We start from the raw sequence: 26,497 nt of genomic DNA on the forward strand, positions 1-26,497 counted from the left end.
GTAGATACATGTGTATGAAAGAGGGATTGTAATATTTTTAGCAGCCGGACTATACTTAAAGTTGGTAAGGGAACTACAAGGACATGGTTCTCACTGTATATTCAGATGTGTGTACCAGGTGGGTGGTGTGTATACTATGTTCCTTCTTACCTTTTGGTTCTCTCTATCCAGGGACATTAGGTTCTGCTTGTAAATATCAGGGGTGATATTTACATGAACTGGGGTAAATACCTGGATTTATCTTTCCCCTATTAGAATTCTAAAACAGCATACTCTATGCAGATAAAGATGGTTCCTGTTTTTCATGGCATTTGTTTTTCTAGTAGCAGTAGTAGTAGAGAGAGAAATGGTGTGAAATGATCAAATCTTTATCATTAGTATGACCTGTTATTTAAAAAGCCCCTCATTCTTAACTATATGCACATATGTATTTAAATATTTTATATATAACGAATACAATATAAATATAAATGCATAATGATTAAGGATATATTATTTGGAGCAAGATTTCCTGGATTTAAATTTCAGGGCCACCACTTGTTGCCTGTGTAAACTTGATGTTTAACCTCTTTGCTCCTCATGTCTTAAGGATATTACCTGGCATGTTAGGACTTACCTCAAGGGGTTCTTGTAAGAAACAAAAGAGTTAATTTGTATAAAATACTTGGTAAGCCTTGTGCGTGCATGATTGAGTTCTCAAAAATATGTTTTAGAATATATGTCATTTCAATAGAGAGGAATAGGATAGATGTGTATTTCACTGGGTGCTATAGGTTTTGGGTTGGTAAATGTTCACTTATACTCTTATCTAAATCTCATTTTAACTTAGGACAGAATGAGGACAAACCTTCTTGCCTCTTCAAAGTCACCAGACTTCTTTGGTGACAGTTCTCAAGCTGGATTTTTACTAAAAATTCAGTTAGCAAGATAAATAAGCTCTTATAAAAACTTCTGATTAAAACATTTCAAACATATTCTTTAAACTACTGATTCACTGATTATTTAAACTATGATTTAAAACCTACCTTTAAACCAAGATGCACTGTAATATTAATAACCAATTCTTTCATTAAGCTAAGTGATATTCTTAAAGCAAGAAACATGATCAACATTTAAATGGACTTCTTTTAGAATCACTTGTTTGGTAAGAAATACATTTCATATATATATAAATATATATATTCCATATAATACATATTAACTATATGCTAAAATGCAGTAACATTACTTACCCAAATTCATTTTGAATACTTTCTACTTTTTATAATTATATCTTTATAAATTAGTCAACACTGCGCTATTTTTCTACAAAGTTTATGTTTAATTTTTTCATGGAATTAGGTTGTAAGACTATTGATCTGAGCTCTGTCAAATAACTAATTCTCTATGAGAGGTATTTCTCAGCTCATCAGATTATATTTGTGGTTCTTAGCAATTATGGTTGCAGCTGCCAAAATAGAAGCTTATTGCAGGGACCAAACAGATGGCGTAAAGAAACAATGAATGTCACATGTCCTTTTGCAGGGGACAATGGACACTGAGAAAAAATAGGTATTTATGGTCCATCTAAAGTACACACACACACACACACACACACACACACACTCATAAACATTCATGGATTTGAGACCCAGCATACACCCATGCTAAAACTGAGTTCTGTACTGTCCAGTGGTTGCCACATATAGGTAGGATCTACCCAAAATTCAAACTCATTCAGATGTGGAGACTAATAATATTAGAACAAGAGAAATATACTAACGCTGCTACACAAAAAAGAATAGTCTGTTACTGTACAATTTGTCTTAAAAATTTTATATAAAAATGCAGCAGAATCACAGGCAATAAAATTGCACATTTCTTGAGCAAAAGAAGAGTAATACAATGTGGTAAGACCTGAAGAAAAGAAAAATGATCTAAAAAATGTTTTCAAAGGCATTCAGGAATGAAGAAACTGTGCAGTAGGTATGAGGAGGTGTTTTAGGCCTGCAGAATATATGTCTCTGTATCTTATTTAGAGGAACATCACAGATGGGAGAGTAAGTATAAAGAGCTGCAAATATCAGAATTCATCAGCAAGAGACAGATGTGTACACTAAAGGCTACATCTTGAGAATGACAGGTTTTGTACCTCTGTGTACAGTTCTTCTGTATGAATTATAAGCATTTCTTGAATCTGCTTACAAAAAAATTGTGTGTGTGTGTGTGTGTGTGTAATTTCAAAATATCAGTGAAAGGGCAGCCCGGGTGGCTCAGCGGTATAGTGCCACCTTCAGCCCAGGGTGTGATCCTGGAGCCCTGGGATCAAGTCCCACGTCAGGTTCCCAGTGTGGAGCCTGCTTCTCCCTCTGCCTGTGTCTATGCCTCTCTCTCTCTCTCTCTCTCTCTCTCTCTCTCTGCGTGTGTGTCTCTCATGAATAAATAAATAAAATCTTAAAAAAATATATCAGTGAAGGAAAGGAAAAAATATATGATTAAAAATTAAGTATTTGCTATATGGTTTCACTTTTTCTAAAACATTTCCCAAATTCTAATATTTATATATGAGCTTCCACGACGTCTTTAGTTTTTAGCAGCAGGTGTTACTACTTTAATATCTCCAGGGTTAGCACTCACATGGTGATAAGAATAAACCTGAACACTGTATTATAAATTATTTTTAAAATTCTCTGTATATTATGATGTTGTGACATCATAACATCCATTTACAAATATATGTAGGCTCGGGATTAACACTATCAGACCTATTTATGTTTCTTGCATTTGAGTGCTAGGAGACTGCCCCTCCCAAAACTAGCTAATTCCAAAGATGAGAACACTTGGCCCCAAGAGCACACTTTTCATATGCAAACGAACCAATCCTGAGTTTATACCTCCAACTACCTTCTTATCTAACTCTCACAAGCCAGGCCAGTATTGCCAATATTCTAAATCATCTCAGGGTCTAGTACCATGCAACTAGCAACCACACCTCTATAGGCCAGAGCCTGTTGGCATTATTCAACTAGTCAAATCTACACTGTTTAGTTGGCTGTTTTGACTTTCCACTGACTCAGGATACTGATGTGTTTGTAGGACATGCCTTGGCCCCTGACGCTGGAACCTGTGAGTATAATTAACTTCTTCCTTCCTGAGGCGGTACTGACTTTATCATACCATATTCAACATGTGCTTTCCTAAAGCAGACATCATTTCTCACGAGTCCATGGAATTCTAATGGCCTCGTGGATACTAATTCATGTTCCACAAAAGGAAGTTTCCTATTATCATTTAAGTTAAGGATCAGCTAGATTTAACTATTGTTGAAATCATCACAGGCTTCAGTAGACTAATTTTACTATGAATTTCTAAGAAGTAAAAACAAAATTCTGCATTTTGCAAGTTTATTATTACAAATATAATTCAATAATGGTTGGTATCCAGGGTTCTTTTGTGGTTGGTTTTTATTGGGGGGGGTTTGTGTGTGTGTGTGTGTGTGTTTTAATTTTTAGGGGAGGAGGGTAACTTGAATAGTTTTGATTTTAATCACTTGTCATTGTGGAGACAATGTGTTATAAATCATGGGTGCCTAAAACTGTTTGACCTGAATGTCAAGTGGAGTTTTATTATGTCCATATAATTGTATTCACATTAGTCCAGTTCCAAAATGTCATGAAACAATCTGTAGTATGTCATAGAAGATATAGGTACCCTAGCTTCTTTGAAAAAAAGAAAAAAAAAAGAAAGAAAAGAAATTGTAAAAGAGGAAATGGGCTTCCAAGGTCATGGATCATAAAATATTGACAGGATTTGCAGTAGTATAAACCACGGGAGCTATTTCCTCAATACTAGTGTGGTATCCAAGCTGGTAACTGACATATGGAATCAGCACTATTTATATTATCGGGAAACATATTGCCAGTCAATGATCTCACATGCAGGTCTACTGAATTAGCACTACCATATTTATTAACATTGCCACAGTGCTTGTCAAAGACAAAGTATCCCAGTCTCAGTATTTTTTATCCGAGAGTCAGTGACAAAGCCTTAGCACCTATCTTTAGAGTTCCAGGTCATTTTATCCTGATTTTACCCTTTCTGTTTCCGTAAAGTATCTGAGATTGTGTATGGTGTATTCCAATAGTCAGCATAGTTCTTATTCTGTTCCTCTCATCTAATCTCAGAGATCACGAGAGTGCCTGGACATGATAATAAACTCACATTGCCTGGCATCTTCTCAGCTTTGACAGATACATTCATCCTCAAGAATTACACCCATCCATCAGCTTCAGCAATGAGAACACAGTGTCCTAAGTCCCTCATCCCCTGAGAAGGTATTCTGAACCATTAGCACTCTTGCTGAGCCCACTTCCAGTCTTTGAAACTATTCAGTTAACAGTTAAACACACTGTTAAAATGTTCATTACTGAGTTAATGGTTGCTTTTCTTCCTGTGTAGTTAGAGTTCAATAACCTAGTACGGCATTCTGCACACATGCAATCCTAGCACTGGCCCCATTATTATGAAAGGAACATGTATATAAATCTTTAAATGAATAGTCTTACTTTTAAGAACACACAAAACCCCAAAGAATGCACACGTTCTTTTATTTTTCATTTGAAGTGCATGTTCCATACCAAAATGTGCACAGAGAATGAGGAGGGTTTAGGAGCTGCTTTTCAACTCCCTTTTATTCACCCACTGTCCCCAAGCTTTCAACTGCATTGGGTAATAACTTTGATTCGTGTTACTTGGGGTATGTAGTGGATGTCATAACTGTCATCCAAGATCCATTTTAGCTCCTATTGTGAATGTGAAGATGGTTTGGAAGGAATGGTCTTTAACTGGGTATTCTTGCCACGGTTGTTGACTTGGAGATGACCCAAGGCAAGTCAAGTTTCTGATTTATATTTAATGACTGTGAGAATTTTCTTTCTTTCTTGGATGTGAACAGAAGATAATGATAATAGCAGCTAAAATTTATGAAGTGCTACCATGTGCCAGACAGCAAGTATCCCAACTGTACTGCATGAATTAGTTTAATTCTCAGATTATTTCTATAAAATAGATTCTGTGCTCACTCAAATAATCCATATGAGTGAATGGAGGTCAGATAAATGCACAGGGTCACGTGTATAATCAATGGTTGAGCTGTGAATTCACACAGTCGGAGACTAGGACCATGGTTATGTCCAATCAACTGTTGCTATTTTCTTTGTGTGAAAATCGTGAAGGTGGTAATCTTACTCTAGAAAAGCAAAGCTGAGAAAATCAAAGAGAAATGTAGGCTGAGCCATAATTGAACAGGGCCTAAAATCTGCTCCAGAACATCTCAATTTTAAAAATAAACCTTCTTAATATCCAAGTCAGTTTGAATTAGGTATTTCTGTTACCTGTAGCTAAAAGCATCCTGTCATACCCATGACTGCCAGAAAGTGATACAATAGAACCTTGACAAAAATGATTTGAACTGCATGGGTCCACTTATATACAGATTTCTTTCTTTTATTAATACAGTAAAATACTGTATCTTCTCTTCCTTATGATTTCCTGAATAACATTTTCCTTAGTCTAGCTTACTTCATTGTAAGAATATAGTATTTAAGACATACAACATGCAAAATATGTGTTAGCCAACTGTTTATGGTATTAGTAAGGTTTCTGGTCAGCAGCAGCCTATTGGTAGTTAAGTTCTGGGGGAGTCAAAAGCAATACATTGATTTTCAACTGTGCTAAGGTTTCTGCCCCTAATCCCTTGATTGAGCAAGGGTCAACTGTTGTTACAAAGAATTGACTCTAATATGTTGGTTTGGTTAAGCAAAAAAAGGGAGAATGCAAGATTCTCAGGACCTTTTTTTTTTTTATTTCCAGGTGGGCATCTGGTAATCCTTTTTACATGTTAACAATTAGTGACTTTCATCCAATTAGGATCACAGCATTTCTCGTTTCAGTGATTATTTTGAGAATGCATCTGAAAAAGTTCAAAGTCAATGAGTACATGCTTTCCTCTTGCTTCAGTGATTCAGTGAGGGAACAATTCACAGTGAAATAAGGAGTTGGTCTTGACATTATGGAAGTAGCTGTCTCTCCTTATCTTTCTCCATGTCAAGGAAGAACTACGCTGCTAGCAGCCGTTTTAGTCTATGAGGATAGACACCCAGAGGCAAAGCTGGAAATGCACAGAACTGAAGAAAATACTGGAAAGAAACAAAGGAATTCCCCATTTTTTTTAAATTTTAGGTTCCATGAGCCAACTAATGGGACACTATGGTCTAAGACACTCTTAGATGGGATTTGTGGTACCATCCAAAGCATGCTAGGTGATGCAGTGTGCCCTCATTCCAGTTTTGTAGAAAATGTTTCTCTTGACCACTCTTGGCTTTTCCTCACCTAAGTCATCCAGTTGAATTTAGTTATCCCTCTTCTTCTGAGTTCCAATTATTGACAAGCTTAGCTTCCTATACAAGTTGCCATGGTGATAAGAAAGGAAACTGTGCAACTTGAGGTGGAGAAAAGGTCAAAGTGGTGCTGACCATGACATCCCATCATATTACCCAAAACATAAGGTTTCAGTTTCAGTTCATTTATCGCACAAAACAAACCACTCCAAACTTTAGTGGCTTAAAACAGCAGCCATTTATTACTTCTCGTACTGCTATGCATTATCTCGGTGGTATCTCTGTTGTACACCATGAAGATGGCTTGGTGACTCACGTAGCTGCCTTCAGCTGAAAGCTTGGTTCAGTTCTCTTTCACATGACCACATTCCCCATGTAGAATTTTACCTTCCAGGACCTCTCCAACTTGTTTTTCTCTTCAGCAGGAGTGCCTAGACTTCCAATAGCATCTAACTGGTCTCATGGAGGAACATTTCAAGAGAATGAGCCCCAATGTGCAATACTTATTAAACTTCTGCTTACATCATTCATGCTAATTCCTATTGGCCAAAGCAAATAACATGACCAAGTCCGTATGTCAGTAACTACTCAAGGGCGTGATGGAGTAAAGTGTATGTAGTTCGCTGAGGGTCACCACTGTCACATCTGTTATGGATAATGAAACCTTTTATTTTGTCAGTATTCATTTCCCATTAGCATCTGCCAAAGTTTCTTATCAAAAGCCAGTCAACTTCTCTGATTTTGGTTGTGCCACTAAAATCAGCCATGGTATAATCAATAGTTTCCATGATTCAGGAAGGGGTATCGATTAGGAAACAGATCAAAATGTATTTTACCATACTCCCTTTCTATCTACCCAGTTTGAGTACATTTCTGTTCCTTGACACCAAATATCCCTGAGCAAAACTATATTAAAAAATTAAAGGAAATGAATGTATTATTTGGGATTTGGCAGCATATTAATTAGAATGTCTTATTAGTCTTACTGTTTAAAAGCTTATTATTAATCATGCTCTATATTGAACAATAAGATAGGTGATTTCTCGTGAGCTAAATCATTGGATTTTATCATCAGCTTTGTGACAGAAACACCATTTTTTTCTCCTTTTACATTTGAGGAAATTCGGAATTGACAAGTTTAATAACTCAGCAATGTCACATTAGTAGAAAGTGGAAGAGCCCATATTTGAAGGAAGATTGGAAATGTATTTTTCTAAAATTGAATCACACAAAGAGGGTAATTTGACTGATATTTTGCACTAAGATTCACCGATTACTAAAGGCTTACCCCTCAAAAAAATGTCCACTGGCCTCTAGATATGAGGTGATCTGGCTTTGACATTTGCAATTCTTCAAGCCTATATTGATGGTTAGCTCTGCAGGTGTGCTCTAGTGGCTGACAGCTCCATGTAAGTCCTCTAAACGCTGTGTACCTGTCTAAGAATGTTCAATTCCCATAGGGAAGGGTTCACTATTCCCCTTTCTCAAGCTTCAATGGCATGTATTTATTTATCTTTTCAGGTCTTTTATGATTTTATGTAACTATTAGACATTAGACTATTATGCCCTTTTTCATCTTCAAAAAAAATGAAGTTTTTTTTTCCATAGATTTATTTATTTATTTGAGAGGGAATGGTTGGGGGAGGCAAAGGGAGAAGGAGAGAGAGAACTAGAAGCAGACTTCCTTCTGAGTGTGGAACACTTGCAGGACTGAATCCCATGATCCCGAGATCATGACCTGAGATGAAATCAAGAATCAGATGCTTAATTAACCAACTGAGTCACCCAGGTGCCCCAAAATGAAGAAAGTTTATAAATAACATTGGTTAGTCTCAGGATACCTAGAGCAAGGTCTATTGTGCCGTATATCTATGTTTAAATATCTAAGGTTAACAATCAAGCAAGAAAGCAGGTCAGGACCTGAGGCAAGGTGTGCAGGATGATTGGAAACATACTGAGGTCAAGATGTAAAGTGAGAGGTCAGCGGAAAACATAAATTGAAGTCAGAATAAAGGAAATATGAACTATGTGGCCAAGCTATGTTCAGAATGCAAGCTATCTTGGGGCGCCTGGGTGGCTCAGTTATTTAAGTGGCCAACTCTTGATTTTGCCTCAAGTCATGATCTCAGCGTCCTGAGATTGAGTCCTATGTCCAGCTCCATGCTCAGTATGGAGGCTGCCTGGGATTTTCCCTCTCCCTCTGCCCCTTCCCCTAATTCATGCTTTCTCCCTAAAACTCAAATAAATAAATAAATCTTATGAAAAGAAAAACTGCAAAAGATTTTAATCAAGATTGTTATCTCCAGTCACAGACAGAGACAGGAGAGGTTGGGGTTCGGATGACGTTTAGGTTATAGAAAATGGCATTAAAATACTAGACTTTGGGAGCACCTGGGTGGCTCTGCCTTTGGCTCAGGTCATGACCCTGGGGTTCTGGGAACAAGTCCCACATCAGGTTCCCCATAGGGAGCCTGCTTCTCCTTCTGCCTCTGTCTCTGCCTCTCTCTTTGTCTCTTATGAATAAATAAAATCTTAAAAAATTAAAAAAAAAACTAGAATTTGATCACTAGCAGGAGTGAGTGTGCCTGGTATCCTTACATGGCCAAGGATAATTTATTTTTAGCTTCTCCACTACCTTTATTTCCCACAGGGCCAAACATTTCTCAGACCAATTATTAAAGGTGAAATATTCCTTTAATAATTTGGATGTTGACATTTAAATGTTTATCCCCTCACCGAAATTTGTATTGCTTTTTGTTGTCTTTTCAGAGCAATAACTGAGTCATTTGACTTTTAACAAAAAATATGATCTGTGGCTATCGTGACCACTGGTTAATCTCCAGTGCATTTCCTTGCATATTTATGACATGTCATTTTAAATAAGTCCTACAGAGGGAAAGAAGTAAAATGTGTTTCTTGTTAGTATAAAGGAGCCAGACTAGAATCTTTAGTATTTTATCTCCTAAATGATCTTAGAAATGTACTTACACTTTTACTCCTGAACATAATTTTACCTATATAGTATGGTAAGAATATTTATATAAATACTTGTCTCCTTAAGTAGACTCTTAATTCAAGTTTGAAGTATCCATAAGTATTACCAAACAAATATGACTCATCTTTATTCGTAATCCAATATTGTTTGTTTTAGGGGACTTGTTCTAAACAGAAGTATCTCTCCTTCGTAGTTAGATTAATCAGGATGTTATTTTGTATTGCCTAGAGCAGTGTGTTTAGTAATTGGATAATTTGTCTTCCCCATCACAATAATAGTGGATGGGATCAGTATACTTGCCATGAAGAAGTTTGTTTCTGCCTGAGCTCAGGGAAAATTTGACTACTTCTATCAGATTAACATCCATTTGAAAATAAATTATTCCTGTAATCGTCAACAGAACCCAAAAGCCTGCTAGGCCTTCCTGAGGGAATTATTATTGCATTGGGAAGGAAGGGAAGGGCTGGGGAGACATCCGAAGGGGGTGATGAGGGAGGAAATCTCAGAGATGGCTTGCCTCCCCTTCATGCCCAGGAGGGTAGATAGTGAGAATCATTCTGCTTACAAATGGGGAGACAGAAACTAAATCAGTGCCAGAGTATTGGCATATGGCTTAATGCTTCAGAATGGCACTGGGAAATGAAGAGCACACATTAATGTGCCACGCAGGGTTATTGTGAGTGGAAAAGAAAATACCAGGACGGTTTACAGCGCTTTGATAAAGCATCGTATTTGCAACTGAGGGAAGTTCTGTCTGAGGTCAGTTCAGCGAGTGGGACTCTCTGCCATAATTGTTATGGGACATAACGATTTCCACACGAATGCCCTGTCTCATATACGGATACATATCTGCACAAATATATGCTACTGCTGAACTTTTTACTAATTATCAACAGCTACAATATTTTATCAGAGTCCTCTTCCGACTCTGCATAAAGAACTGAGCTCTCTTCAGGTTGAGGAGAGTCAGTGGTACGGGCTCTTAGCCTATGAGCAACCCTAGTCTTTTAAAAGTCGAATGTTTTCTTCACAGCTGCAGGCCCTTTTGCTATCTCAATATTCCCCTCATTTTGCTACTTGCAAAGTAACTCCAGAGAAAACGAAAAGTATCTTCACTTCACTTTTTTTCCTCTCCAGTTTTACCACCTTCTAGTCTCCCTGCAGAAATAAAAAGATAGAAACAGTAAAACACAAAAGTGACCTATATGAATGAATCCTACAGTCCCCTATGGCTCTCCTGCCAGGAGTGTTCCTGCCAATTTAGACTTTAGGATGGTCAATGAAGTTCTTCTCTGATACACGTAATTCTTTCTTTATTGCCTTTTGTACTGATAACTATTAAAATGAGAAATGTATAGATTGCTTTTCTATTACAGTCATTTCTGTTATAATTTTCACATGGAGCATCTTGTTAGATGGAACTCCACTATTTTTATGTTCTTGTTCTCCCATAGAGATGGCATGTTCTCATCTTAAAAGAACTGATCATTTCAGATATACTCTTTTTTTGACCTTCTGATTTCAAATTCATAACTATTTAATTTATTTAAACACAAAAGGTTAACATGATTACATAGAATTAAAATGGTTTTAGAAGCATCTTTTACAACATCCACTCCATGTCCTCACTGGAGCTCCTCTGAAGCATATTTTCGGACCTAATTATTGCAAATGCTTTTTGCTCAGAATGATTGTGAACTAACAATTCTTCCCTACAAATACAAAGGAAAGATACTGCTGGATTTTTGATCAGCGGCTCCTTCTACCATTTAGCAAGCACTCTTAATTTTGCCTGAAATTAGGTAATTTCTTTTTTTTTATAATTATGATTTTAAATAAGTGGGACCAATTGTTCTTTCCTGATAATAGCAGCCGCAGTTTATATATCAATTAGCATCTATTACCATATATATATTTTAAATTCTCAGCTGACTAAATCTTTGTTTAAAAGAACATTTCCTTTATTTATTACAATAGGAGGACCATATCCATTGCAATGATTGTCCAGGTCCATTGTTGGTTTTTGTGTTTCAAGTTGTGCTTCTATAAATTCTTAAGCATTAGTTTTGCTTTTTTGCTTATTGCTTGTTATCTAGGAACGTATGTACTATGCTTCAGATCTCCAAGCATCTTCCTTTCTGCAGTGACATACTAAGTGCAAGGAACTCACTGTACTAGCACCTCACAGGAAAAATAGATGTTGCTACAATGCCTAAAATCAGGATGGCTGATGGCCCAAGATTATGGATGACACGAGAACTATTATACATCAGGTACTGTGTTAATTGCTTTTCAGGTATCATCTTGATTCTTTATAAGAATTCTACAAGGTTGACATTAGTTTCATTTTATAGTAGCAGAATCTAATGACTAGAGAGGCTTTATAATTTGCTACGTCTATACAGTAATTGAGAATTAGAAATGGACTATGGACTCATTTTATACTCGATCCCAAACTCAAGGACACCCTCCAATCCTAAGATACAGAATTCTATGAATGGGGAATGAGTTTTTATTAAAAAATGGTAAAGCTACAAACAACAGCAAAGAAAAATATACATAAGAGAAAAATGCCATGGAGAGGCAAAATAATAGGAGTTTAGTTTTGATTGAAGAGATACATAAACATATGTGAGAAAACATAGTTTTCAAAAGTGTCCTGGAAAACATGATAGTAGCAATGATGGGAAGATAGGAGGGGCAGCTCAAGAATAGGATAAATTATTATTTAAAATAGAAGAGAAGGAAATTTTGGTCTAGAGAGTAATCTTGTTTTGTCAAAGCATGGACATCAATAATCTTCATATAACGGGTAGCCTAGGTGGCTCAGCAGTTTAGCACTGCCTTCATCCCAGGATGAGATCCCGGGGTCCCGGGATCGAGTCCCATGTCAGGCTCCCTGCATGGAGCCGCTTCTCCCTCTGCCTGTCTCTGCCCCTCTGTGTGTGTGTGTGTGTGTGTCTCATGAATAAATAAATAGAATCTTTAAAAAAATAAAATAAAAAATAAATTAAAAATAATCTTTACATAAGTTTATCTTTAATAAAACTGTTTAAGTAACAATCATGATTTTATTTGCTGATGTATATATATTGACACAATAAATAAAAAATATTCATTTTGGATCCACAATATTTTCCCTTTGGAAAACTAACTCCCTTTTGAAACACATTCCCTAATCTTTTGCTAGTTTCCCTCACAGAAACTAGTTTCCCTCATAGTTTCCCTATGTACTTCTATACCTCATATTACTTGGTACTGCTCAGTGTTACATGGGGCACATAATTTGGACAAGGAAAGGATGTGGAAAGGAACTAAGATTACCAATCATCCATTGCATGCAGAATGATCCTCACAATTGATTTCTTATCTAATTCTCAAAATTATTCTAAGAGATAAGCATTATTAACCCAATTTTGGCGGCTGACGCTGTCATTAAGGACAGTCAGGAAGCAGTAATGTTAAAACATAAAGCCACATCTACCTGACTCTTTTACTACCCCCACAGGCTGAATATAGGAGAGTGTTAAGAAACAGCTAGTCATTAATGGTATCCAGAGCTACTTTGATATAAAAAACAAGGAAGGAGATAAGGCAACTCTTGGAGGAGAAGTTTTCAAAAAGTAAAAAATGAACAAGTATAAAGAAGTGGCAATGACAAGTATAATCGGAAAGGTTGGCAGAAGCAGGTATCTCTGTAGGCCCAACAGATGCTATGAATTTTTTTCCATTTTCTATTCCTTCAACATTGAGAAAAACAATATTTTTGTAGGCAGATGCCAAAGGCCCACGGTGACAGATCAAAGATAGGAACAGAAGGAGTAATGGCAAGGCGCTCCTACACTCCGTGTTGGTTCTTGCTCTCTAAAGGAGAGCCTGAAGCTAATCTGTAGTATGCACCGGACCTTCAAGAGTTCTTTGATTCAGAACTGACCAAGCAGCAGAAGCAGGATGAAAGAGAAAACACAGAAGCAGAGAAAATGAGAAACCATGTGGTTCGGATCCTGAGAGATGGAGACCAGGCTTAGTTCCTGGGCAGCACCTCACTCAGTTCCCAAGAGGTCTTTCGGGGGCTTGTATCTTGTGGCAGCCCACGACTTTATCTGTTGCCTAATCCCTCCTTAAAGTTAAGTTCCCTCTACTGGAGTTGATTTTATGGGTTTTTGTTGTTGTTTCTTGAAACAAAGAACTGTGGAACAATACAGGCATAAACTTCACGTCTCATGTAACACTTGATGAAACACATTTCAGAAAACCATAAAGTCACAAGTTCATACAGTAGGTTCCATGGCTTTCTCCATTTCTCAGAGAAAAGAAGACACAGCAAACAGAAAGGAAAAATGATGATGAGGCTCAGAATACCCACGGAATGAAAGAAAGGGATTTGGAGAATAAATGCAGATGGTACAAAGGGCATACAATTAAGGAGCGGAGGAGGGGAAAAAAAGAAAAAAAAAAGTAAAAGAAAAAAGACTGTACAAGTTAGAGTTTGGGCAACAGTCTGTTTATCTCCAGTGAGGATTAGTGAAACAAATTTTCTCATCACAGTGTGTTTCTTGTGCTATGGAAAATTAGGGCAGCTCTGTTTTATATAACTTTTACACACAGTTGACTCACATTTTTAACAAGCTCAGCTTCCTATAAAATCATTTGACTACCAAAATTATTAATTCATTCTGGCACCACTGCTATTAGTATATAGTGGATGCTGAGCATCTATTCCCCTTCCTAATAGCACCCCAAATTTCCCTTGGGGATAATAACTGTTCTGTGTGTAATCTTGCTGAAAAAGTTAGTTTTGGAACCTCTTTCCACTACAGAAGACATGGAGGCCAACGTTTTCTTTTGATGCAGTCTGTATATGGGACCTCAACTTTGGTGAATGAATGTTTTCACCTGGAGCTCTGCATAAGCAGTGACCATCAAAGGACTGAGTAGAATGATATTTATTCTAAGGCAAATGATGATTTGTAGAGGCAGTATAGCAATCTCTGTCTGGGATATTCAAATTTCTAGAAATTGATAGGCTACTTCTTTTTTTTTTTTTTCTTTCAGGCACTTGGGTTCTCCCATTGGACCCAACCATTTCTAAATCTCTCCATAAGCCCACCATCTAATAAGTTATTTTTGCCTTCACTGGATCCAACTTAGCTTCTGTTTGCTACCACAAACTCATCTATACCCAGAAGCTTACTAGAAATCCTCTGAAACTCTTATTTTCCCATCAAGAATCTTCAGAAAATAATATAGTAATTTTAGAAATGAACATACTCATTTATAAGATATTGTTGTCTAAATTGTATTGTGGAATATACTGAATGGTGTGAATATGATATAGCCACAGTTTTCTTCATTATATTCTTTGCATATGGTATGTCCCAATTCATTTGTTCAGATACACCATATTTACCAGGCATAATTCTGAGTACCCAAGGTTAGTTTCTCAGGTTAAAATTGTAGACTTCCTCCTAAAGAAATGAAACACTCATTCTATCAAATTTGAGAATGTGTAATTTATGAAGTACGTATGTTCTTCGTATCAGAGCATGAAAAGCAGAAACTTCTGTATCTTCAACTGTACTCTAAGGGAACAGTTGTCTGTAATCAAGTTGTTTATGAGTTTTATTTTACACTGCTGCATTTTACCAAGTGGAATCAAATGCTTTCAGGATATTTAAGTATATGTGGTGGCAGCACTACTCTGTTTTAAGACGTTCAATTCGGTCAAAGTTCATTCTACTTAGAAATACCATCTATTTGTGTGTTTTCATTTTTACTTTAAAAAAAAGATCAGAAGTGTACATTTTGCACTGAAGTTGCATTGATTGATAAGTATCAGACACACCAGGCTTTCCCGACCTAATCCTTCAAAACCCTTACAGTAAATTAGATGACTTGTAGACAGCATCTTTCATTCTTAAATGATGTTTATATCAATGTTATGATTTTTAGTAGATATGCACCATTATGGGCTGAATTGTGTACCCCAAAGCATATTTTTATATATTTTTTATTGGTGTTCAATTTGTCAACATATAGAATAAACCAAAAGCATATTTTTTTAAAGTCTTAACCACTGGTGCCTAAGACTGTGACCATATTTGGAAATGTGGTATTTGCACTTATAGTCCAGCTAAGATGAGTTCATTGGATGAGCCCTAACCCAACGTGAGTTGTGTCCTTAAAACAAGAAGAAAATGAAAGATGTACACAGAGACACAGAAAGGTAGACTGCCATGTGACAAGGAGCAAAAATTGGAGTGCTACAGAAGTATGCCAAGAATGTGAAGGATTGCTGGCAACCAACACAAGCTAGAAAGAGGCAAGGAAAGATTGTTCTTACACGTTTCAGAAGGAACATGGTCCTGCTGACAGCTGGATATCAAACCTCTGGGCACCAGAACGGTGAGGCCATACATTTCTGCTGTTTCAAGTCACTCAGTTTATGGCTCTTTGTTATAGCAGGTCTAGGAAACTGATGTATACAAATCACCAGATGGAAATATTTCTACCTTTATTATACTACTTCTTGCAAAGTTCGTTCTCATTCATGCCCTCAGCAGCAAAACACTAGTCAGAAATTAGTCTCATTATTCCTTTCCCCTTAGAATAGCCTTTTCAATAAGTCAATTCACAATTGAAATAATCTTCTTATTTTTAAGTCCTCAGGGCAAAGAAAAGAATGATTAAATATTTTTGTATTGTTAGTATACTATTGTGTGGATTTCATTCTACCTCCATGAGAACATTAATTTCTCACTGATAACATAATCCTCATAGATTATTTAATAACCTCATCAGGCATACTATACAAAAAGACAGTTAACTCTATTAAACAAACCTTCCCAGAAAAGAAATACTATCTGTGTATCTGAAATCCTTTATATGTATGCAACCAAACACCATGAAATTTTGACTCTCCTGACTCAGATATAAGATCCTAAGAATGTTTTTTTTTGTTTTAATTATGAACTTTTGCTGTTTAAGTATGTAAATTAAAAAGAAGGAAACAAAAAAAAAAAAGAAAAGGAAAAAAACCTTATTTTATAGATACCAGACTCTGTTTTCTGTTTCCAGATTTTCAGACTACCACCTCAGCCTACAACAAGCTTATTCACAATATCAAATATCAATTTTTATAAATGACAGTCAAGTGTAAGAAACATTAACTGGTGTGATAGAATTAATTCCCAGCCTCCATATATTTGCCAGTTGGGTGTACTGAAACAGCACACTTTCCCATTAAAATCATGCCGTAATTTTCAACTAATATGTATGAATCAAAGTAGTCAGTGTAACTCAACTCTGAAGAACTACAAACCACTGTTATAGAAATAGCACCATTACATCGAATAGCACTTCTGTCCTTGAGGAGTTCACAGCCTAGACGTCAAGCATGGTAACATGAGTTCGGATTAAAACTGTAATTCCAGCCTCCTAGGTGAATGTGGTTTGCAACCCATGTATCTCTGTGGCAGGCCCAAGTTCACATCCTGAATTTACCTCTCAGTGATCACAGGCAAATTGCATTATCTCAAGCTACTTTTCTTATCTTCTGCAAAAGTGAAATAATACCCTGCCTTGTAGGTCTTGTGTGAGCATTGCCAGGAAAAACTTGCAGTATGGGCACATGGTGGTCAATGAAGCAACACCAAAGGAAAGGGGAAGAAAGATGAATGAGAGTTGATGGCATCAGTCAAAATACAAGGATTTAAGTGAGCCTGTTGGATTAGACAGCAGGCTCAAGGAAAGGCTAAAGACATCACCTTCTGCTCTGCAGGTATAAGTGATGGTCAGAAATCAAGCATTTTGATGACGATTTAGCAAAGTCAACAAACAAATGCCTCTTATAAAGATAAAGTTGAAATAGGAAATAAAGCTCTCATAAAAAGAAAAAAAACTTATAAGGAGCTAATTTAGGCTCAGAGCAGAGTGAAATCTACTACAGTGTTTCCCAAAATATAGTTCATGGAAACGAATATATGTTAATTTGAAAAAAAATTACCAACATCAAATAAGTTTGGGAAGCACTGGGTTAAATAAAATGAAGTGGTTAAGTTTTAAGGCTGCAAGCCTTCTGAGAATCTTCAGACCAGGGAGGAAAGATAGCCAGCACCGACTGAGCATCATGACCTAAGGGTCTGTTTTCCTGGCAGCGACACACACGCTTTCCTGGAGCGTCCCACGGGTTTCTGTAGACACCCTGCCACAGCTCCACAGAACTCACTTTGGGAAATGCTATTCTATTGATATGAAACATTCATAGTTGCCTAGGAAACGAGGCAAAATTGTGACTAATAATTCTAATCAAAAATTTTTTTTGGCACTAAAATAGTTTCCCCAAATCAACTCAGTTTTATTTTACATGACACATAGTTAATGGGTTTCTATAATTAGCAATACATTCTAATTTCCTTAATAATCATGATATAAGTCATCCTACAATTATCTATGACTCAATTTTCTTCCACTCGATTCATGAACAGGAATTATTCTATAAATTCTAAATGACAGGCATTTTACCTCTGAAAAATCACAGATGCATAACGAAATATTACACAAACCAGCCTAAAACGCAATTGAAATATATAAGTATGTCTGTCTTTTAGACAAAATAAAGTCATATCTGTGGTAGAGTTTACAAATGGAGAAATTTAATAAAAACTATTTGGAGTATTGTCATCAAAGAGTATTGCTAAGAATTTGATTCTAAGATCTACACTTGAAATGATTTGAGCCCTTAATCACATCAATTGGCATAACTAAATTACCAGTTTATTCAAATTCATCAGGACTATCACCCAAAAAAATTGGATATAGACTAAATTGTTATTTGAGCATATTCAGCAACATCAGAATTTTAGCACTTCTCCCAGTGCCCTAGTATACTTAACTTTATGTTCTAAAGTGGGAGGAAGAGCATGTTGTCCCAATTATGATCACTCGTACTAGATGACAGCCAATCACTACCGGTGAGATATTTCTGTGACAGTTTTCTGCATTTAAGAGCCTTCAAATTCTTAAGATAAAAAGACATAGTACCTGTGAATTTTCTTGCATCATTCAGTGAATGTGTAAGGATATGAGAAACCACTGGGCTTTTCAGCTCTCTATGACATCACATCACAGATTTTTCCCTCATAATTTGTTGGGCCTTAACTAAACAGAGGTTAATTTTAGAAAAATGATCCTTTACTAACACAATATATATACACATGTATATCATATCTGAAATGTCATATATATATCTATATATATATACTTCATATGTCTAATAAAAATATATTTGAGATGTTCTATTTCCTTTTAAGATTTTATTTATTTATTTGAAAGAGAGAAAAAGAGAGAGAGAGAGAGAGAGAACATAAGCAGCAGGGGAGGGGGAGAGGGAGAAGCAGGCTCCCCGCTGAGCAGGGAGCCCGATGCAGGGCTGGATCCCAGGACCCTGATATCATCACCTGAACCAAAGGCAGACATTTGACTGACTGAGCCACCCAGGTGCCCTGGGATGCTCTACTTCTTATCTCATATTCTGGTATTTTGTTCAGGTCAGTTTTCATTTCTGTTTTCTTGTGTGTGTTTGTGTGTGTGCGTGTGTGTGTGTGTGCTTCCCAAATACAATTATTAGTCCCACGTGGCTCACATGTTCCTTAGTTTTATCTGACCTGTCCTGATTTTCCAGTTTCTTTTATCAGGATAGCATGGAGACAAGCCGATAATTTTGGAAGAACAGTAGAAATTCTTTATTATTTTATTTTTTTATCAATAGTTTAAAACTATCCTTCTAAAAGTTAAAGGTATCTTTACTATTGGGCAGGTTGTCTCAATCTTTCCTCTTGTAAGGAGAACTGAAATTCAAATAGATCTGTCTGGGTGAGAATGAATTCTGTGATCTACGGTTGAGAATGTTAACTGGCACCTTATGGAGACACCAGGATCCAGAGAAATATAGGATTGGGTGGTTAGAAAAATCAATAAGCTGCAGAGATACAAAGAAACCCAGCATTTTACAGCAATTTTAATTTATATCCCATAGACCTAGTTGTAGAACAGCATTCTAGATGTGCAGTTTCCCTTTACGGACAGCACTTCAGGGAAATAGGTAAGCATTCACCTAAGTACTGTGAGGCACATGTATGCTCTCTTATTCCGTCTGTCCAGTCTCTCTCTGAACAAACTTGTTTACTCTGTTTACACGAATTTATTGACTGTCTGAATGACAATCACTTAATTGTTTATAAAAAATAAGCACAAAATATTATTATCTAGGGAATTTTAAGTGAACTTAAATTACTTAATCTAGCCACATCCCTTTTTCCTCAAGTAGGGGAAATAATGATCACATCCTCAGACTAGTGTGAGAACAACACACTACTAGTAGTATCACTAGTGGAAATATTTCAAGTTATCTTTTTGGATATCATATTCCATTGAGTGTATCTATATGAAAAGAACTGGGGTAATCTAGTAAGATAGTATGATTATTTTATAGTACAAGAAAATATCGATGCCAGGCAAAACAATACCTTTTTGTTGTCCAATAAATTTATTTCCATTAAACTATTTTAAATTATGTTATTAATTCTTATTGTAAATGAATGTTATGTAAGTATTATTTCAGTATAAGTAGAAAATAAAACCTAAGTTGTTCTTTCTCTAACACAGCTTATTCTATGTAACCTAAATTTGCATCTTAAATAATAGAGTAAGTATGTCTATGGGTGACACATGGTCATTAGCATGTTTTTTTGTTTTTCAAAAATCTGTATTGAATTTGCAGTTTTTCATGTCTCTGACAATGCAATTTAATGACTGATAACTCGCCTCTTCTATAAGCTGGGTATATTTTCAAATACATGTGTTCTATCAGACTTTCCAATTAGATGTCATCAAGTTGTAAGACAAATATACTAAGTACATACATATATGTCCATGTCTTTATACCTATATATTTTTATAAATATAAAGCTATATTTCACATTAATGCTAAATAATTATAGAAAACGATATTCACATAAGAATATTAAGTGTTTTTTGGGACAGAACAGAAAGTCCAGAAATGAACCCACATGTACGTGGTCAATTAATCTACAACAAAGGGTACAAGAATATCCAATGGGGAAAAGAGAGTCTCTTCAATAAGTCGTGCTGGATAAACTGGATAGCCACATGCTAAAGTGTGAAACTGGACCACATTCTTTCACTACACACAAAAATAAACTCAAAATGGATTAAAGACCTAATGTAAAACCTGAAACCATAAAATCCTAGAAAAGTACACAGGCAATAATTTCTCTGACATTGGCCATACCAACATTATTCTAGACATGTCTCTTCAAGCAAGGGAAACAAAAGCAAAAATGAACTGTATTGGGACTATATCAAAATAGAAAGCATTTATACAGCAAAGGACACCATCAACAAAACAAAAGGTAACTACTGAATGGGATAAGATATTTGCAAATGATACACGTGATACAAGGCTAATATCCAAAGTACAGAAAAAAATAATACAACTTCACACCAAATAAACAAAAATCCTGATTAAAAAATGGGCAGAGAATTTACAACAATGTGGATGGAGCTAGAGATTATGATGCTAAGCTAAATAAGTCAATCAGAAAAATACAAATACAATATGATTTCACTCACATGTGGAATTTAAGAAACAAAACAAAGGGGAAAAAAGAGACGAAAACCCAAGAAACACCCTTAACTGTAAAGAACACACTGACGGTTACCAGAGGGGTAAGGTGGTGGTAAGGGGATGAATGGAATAGGTGATGGAGATTGAGGAGGGCACGTGCTGTGATAGTACTAGGTGTATGGAAGTGTTGAATCAATATATTGTATGCCTGAAGGTAATATTACACTATAAATCAACTAACTGCAATTTAAATAAAAATTTGAAAACTCTCTTAAAATTAAAAAAAAAATGGGCAAAGAAACTGAATAGACACTTTTCCAAAGAAGACATATAGATGGTCAACAGACATATCAAAAGATGCTCAACATCACTCATCAACAGGGAAACAAAAAACAAAACCACAATAAGATATCACTTTATACCTGTCAGAATGGCTAAAATAAAAAACCCAAGAAATAACAAATGTTGGCAAAGATGTAGAAAAAAGGAACCCTTCTTGCCCTGTTCGTGGGAATGCAAATCTGTGTAGCCACTATAGAAGACAGTATGTAGGTTCCTCAAAAAATTAAAAACAGAATTACCATGTGATCCTGTAATTCTACTATACAGTATTTACCCAAAGAAAATGAGAACACTAATTCAAAAATATAAATGCACCCCCATCTTTATTCAGCATTATTTACAATATCAAAAATATGGAGGCAATCTAAGTGTCCATCCATAGACAAATGGAGAAATAGGACTGGTGTGTATATATACACAATGTATATATACACACAATGAAATATTACACAGCCATAAAAATCATGAGATTGTGCCATTTGCAACAATATAGATAGGCCCTTTAGGTATTATGCTAATTGAAGTCAGACAAGACAGACAAATACCATATGATTTCACTTATATATGGAATCTGAAAAATAAAGCAAATGAATAAACAAAAAAGCAGAATCAGACCTATAAATACAGAGAACAAACCGAAAGTTGCCAAAGGGAAGATGGGTGAGGTATATTCGGCAAAATGGGTGAAGGGTAGAAAGAGATGCAAGCTTCCCCTTCTAGAATAAATAAGTCATGAGAATAAAGGAATCAACCTAGGGAATACAGTAAATATTATGTATTATATTATGTTGATTAGTGTTTCCTCCTCTTGAGTGAATAATAAGTGAACACTTAAAATTTAACTCTGAATTTGTGTACAAAAATATCTAGTAAAGAGTTCAGATTCACTCTGATGCAATGGAATGTATTCGCAGTTTCTAAGTGCTCGGTGGTTTCATCCAAAACTAAGCCCATGTTTTGTTAGGGATAGTGAACTATATGAAGCAGTAGGTGCCTGGGTATCGTCTCTCCACTGAATTGTCTTTATAGTATCTTTCTTAAAATGACAAGAAAAGATTTTCTCTTTTTAATTCATGAAAGGTTGTCAATAACCCACTTATGCTAATGAAATAAAAAGTATATTTTTCAATGTTAGACTCTTAAGCCGATTTCCCTCTAGCTACTTTAGTACTTATTCAAGTATTAAACATGCATTTATTTTTGTGACTGAAAGACATTAAGATGAATATTTTAGCAAATTGAGTAACTGAGAATTTACAAAGCTTAATTCACATTTAATAGGCAATCTCAGTAATAGGTTCTGTATATGCACAGAACAGAACTACTTATAATCTTAGAGTTTTGAATTTTGGCTTAATTTGATTCCTGGACTAATAAAATGCTGGTAGATATTTATGTAATTTTATAAATACTTACATGTATAAGTAAGCGCCTATATAAATGCTGGTACACAGAAACCTTTAAATGCTGGTATATATAAAACTTAATTTAAGGTCTATATTATATGTATTATATGTGTGTTATTATATGTATATATGAATATTTTATGTTACATTTATATAATATACACCCACATACATATGGTTGTGTTAATGAAACTCTCTGTAATAAGAAATTCTAGATTTTTTTTTCAGTAATCCATCCTTTCATACCTCTCCTAAATTTAAATATGATAATTTTAACTCAGAAAAAAGAAGCAGGTTTTAAAAACATTCCTGTGCAATCATCATCTTATAAGAAGTCACTTAATAAGGTACCTCACCTTCAACATGAACTGGGGGATCTTGTCTGTACAGCTCCAGATAGCCTGCCATTCAACTTTCATTCACAAGTGAGAAAATCGCAGACCACACAGGGATACTTGGTCAGTATCACACTGGGAATAACTAAGGCCTCGTGGTGGTGAGATTTTTTTTGCAGGCTACAAAGGGAGTAACTGGGTGTCCATGCTGCGGCTTTAATCATGGACAAGGCTAGGGCCCAATCTGGTTTTCCATTCTACTCCCAACACTTCCACTTACAACAGTTCACCTAGTCCACACTGTTTCTCTTCATGCAATGACAGATATTTGGGTATAAGAAAAACCACTTGTTTTCTACACTTTTATTTGTAGTTAACGAGCTATGTTTCAACTGTTGATTTAGAGAGTAGGTCGCTGGCTTGAGCCTGAACATGGGTTCATAGCATCCTCAGATAAGAAGACGGGACCGCCTTCTATTTGCTTCTCTGGCGAGCATTCTGGACATCTTTCTAACCACATATTAGTTTCCTCACTATCACTTTGGATGTCAACTGAGCTATATTTGCAGATATAAAGATTCCAACTACTATGAACCTTTAATCCTGTCTGAGATCCATGTGCTACCAGGGCAATCCTGTCAGCACTGCTTTTGTTGTATTTAGTCACAAAACCAACCTTCTTATGTATTGAACTTCTTCACAGACTATTTTTTGAAACACAGTGTGCAGAAGCAACCAATAATGCTTGATGCATAACTGTAAATGATATAAATGTTAAAAAGGAAATATCTTCAACTGTATGTGAAAATGGAATGTAATAGTCCATCACTGTAGGTAAGGTGATGCCCATGGAGGTAAAAAGTCCTGGTGCCAGTTTTCTCCATTTCTGTTCTACCTCCACGACACTCCCACCTCTTGCCCTTGCCCATCACAACCCTGAGCCTGACACCATCAACCATGATGGCACTAACCTGAGAACTGAAACCTCAAGGTCTCATATTAAAAAATAAAAATAAAAAAAAACATACCCCATACACACACACACACACACACACGTTCATATAATCTCACCACAACAATTTTTCAACCTTGTGAAGATCTCTTGCTTTGACACCTCATTTTTTAAAGCTGGCTTAACAGTATCTTACTGCTTCTTTCCTCCACTTCCACGACACACAATTTTCTATTAGAAATGTTCACTCTAATTTAGGATAGAAGTGTTAACTTATCTCGGCAAAACCCCAAACTGGGCATTCTCTCCTCTGCCCTTCAGCATCTGAGCACACGGGCTAAAATTTGAAGGCCTGACTCCTCTCTCACCCATAGTGATTTCTCCATGATATCTTATTCCCTTCTTGAAAATAATTTTGTGATATCCCAAAGCCTTTGTAAGAAAAACTGCAAGCTAATCTAGCCTAGCAGTATCCTGGTGTCATTTCTCACTCCTGTCCTCAGGCCACACAACCCAACATGTGATTCTCACACTGCATGGCCCTCACATTCACACATGCACATATGCTGCTTCTGTCACTGTGACCCCCTCCTCCCCCTCTCCTCCCCTTCCTCCTCGGAAGTTATCACATCAAGAGTTTGTTGAGTCCCCCCGCCTCACACACAGACACCACACGTGCACACATATCTGTTTCCATAGCACCCAGGACTAAAGAACCGATCACGCAGTTCTGCAACCGGCTGCTTATTTCCACCATTTTCTCTCTTGATTTAACGCTTTTGAGACAAGAGTCCACGTATTTTCATGCATTGAGTACTGACATTTAGTACAGTGCCAAATATCAAATAGATTTCAGAAAAGGTTCATCCTCAAAGGCTGGAGAGGAGACCTCACCACAGTAGTGAGCCAAAAAAAAATCTCCTAATCCATATCTTATATTTTGATGATCTTTTTGGGAGAGCCTAGCCTGTCCTTTGATGGATCTATTTGATATTTGGTGAAAATGTTGCCTTAAAATATCAATGTTCATGCAATGAATAATTCATGCCTAGGTAAGATTTTTTTTTTGAAAGAGTGAAGTACTATTTGCAAAGAATAAACAAGACAGTTCATGGTTTTAAACGATTTTTCCCACACGCTATCACACTGCAGACTAGAGTTGCAGTCAATTTTCAAACTGAGTGTGGCTGTGTCTTTTATTTCTTTCATCTTCTCTTATTTTGCTTCTCAGTGCCTACCTTGGCACCTAAGTTAATTTCTATATCCAGTTTTCTGGGTATCAACATAGAGGATGATTGCCCATCTTAAGCCTATTATTATAGACGAAATACTGCTATGGAAAAGCATGTTCTGCAGTATTAGTGAATACTTACACATGTGTAATATACAACATCAATATTCAGTTCATGTAATTCCATTCTTTCAGGAAAATACTATTATCCTAATTATATTTTTGTTAAAGTACAGATCTAAACACTCAAATGATGAACTTACTTAATCTCTTAAAACTTTTAAATAATAACTACAGAATATGAACAATTATCTTCTTTAGCTACTATTCCGGTGAAGTCTAGAGTTTAGTTCTCTCAGTTCTTAGCTTTTAAACTTTTTCTACTTTACTACAAAGAAACATTTAAACATTACTTTCACACTGTTATATAAAACCTCTGAGAACATTTCCCCCTTTAGGATAATAATCCCTGAATCGTTTAGCTTTATGTGGAACACAACAAAATTGCTATCCTAACATTGTTTTTAGTTTTTATTTTAAGATATTTCTGTTCTAATTTAACACCTCCGCATGCACTTAAGATAAACAACTGATTAATACTTCTTATTTTGCAACATCCTTTTCTTACTACAAAACATGAGGGTTTGTACCTTTCAGGCATGACCCAGCTGTACTTACAGTAATTGTAGTTCCCAATAATTTGAGAGAGAGAGAGAGAGAGAGAGAGAGAGGACAGTCCTCTTGTAGTCAACAAGAAGCCTCCTTGTCGCTAGTTGTCTTCATCATTCCTTATGGACTCTCTGTTCACACTTCCATTTAACTAGCTGAGGTAAACAGTTACACTAATGAAAAGTTAAAATTAATCTGCTGTGATGATAGTGGTATCCAGTGTAATTGAGGAGAAACTATCTCCAACAGAAACAGGAAAGGATAGGATTGCAAGATTGGGAAGAAATATTCAAAGAAGAGGAGAAACTCTGTTCACAACAGTTCCAAGGCCTGGAACTAACAGCTGAAGTGAAATTAAAACACTGAGGGGAGTGGGGATAGATGAGGGATGGAAGGAGGAAGGACAGAGGGAGAGAGAGAGGAAGAGGGAGGGAGGAAGATGAGAGAGAGGTTTACTAAAATGTTCTTTCATCACTGACACATTCTGATTAAGCTGCTCCATATGGAGGAATACTGTAAGTGAGGTTCATTTTTATTGACATT

This window comes from Nyctereutes procyonoides, unplaced genomic scaffold (assembly GCF_905146905.1).
Source record: "Nyctereutes procyonoides isolate TBG_1078 unplaced genomic scaffold, NYPRO_anot_genome, whole genome shotgun sequence".
NCBI classification, from domain to species: Eukaryota; Metazoa; Chordata; class Mammalia; order Carnivora; family Canidae; genus Nyctereutes; species Nyctereutes procyonoides.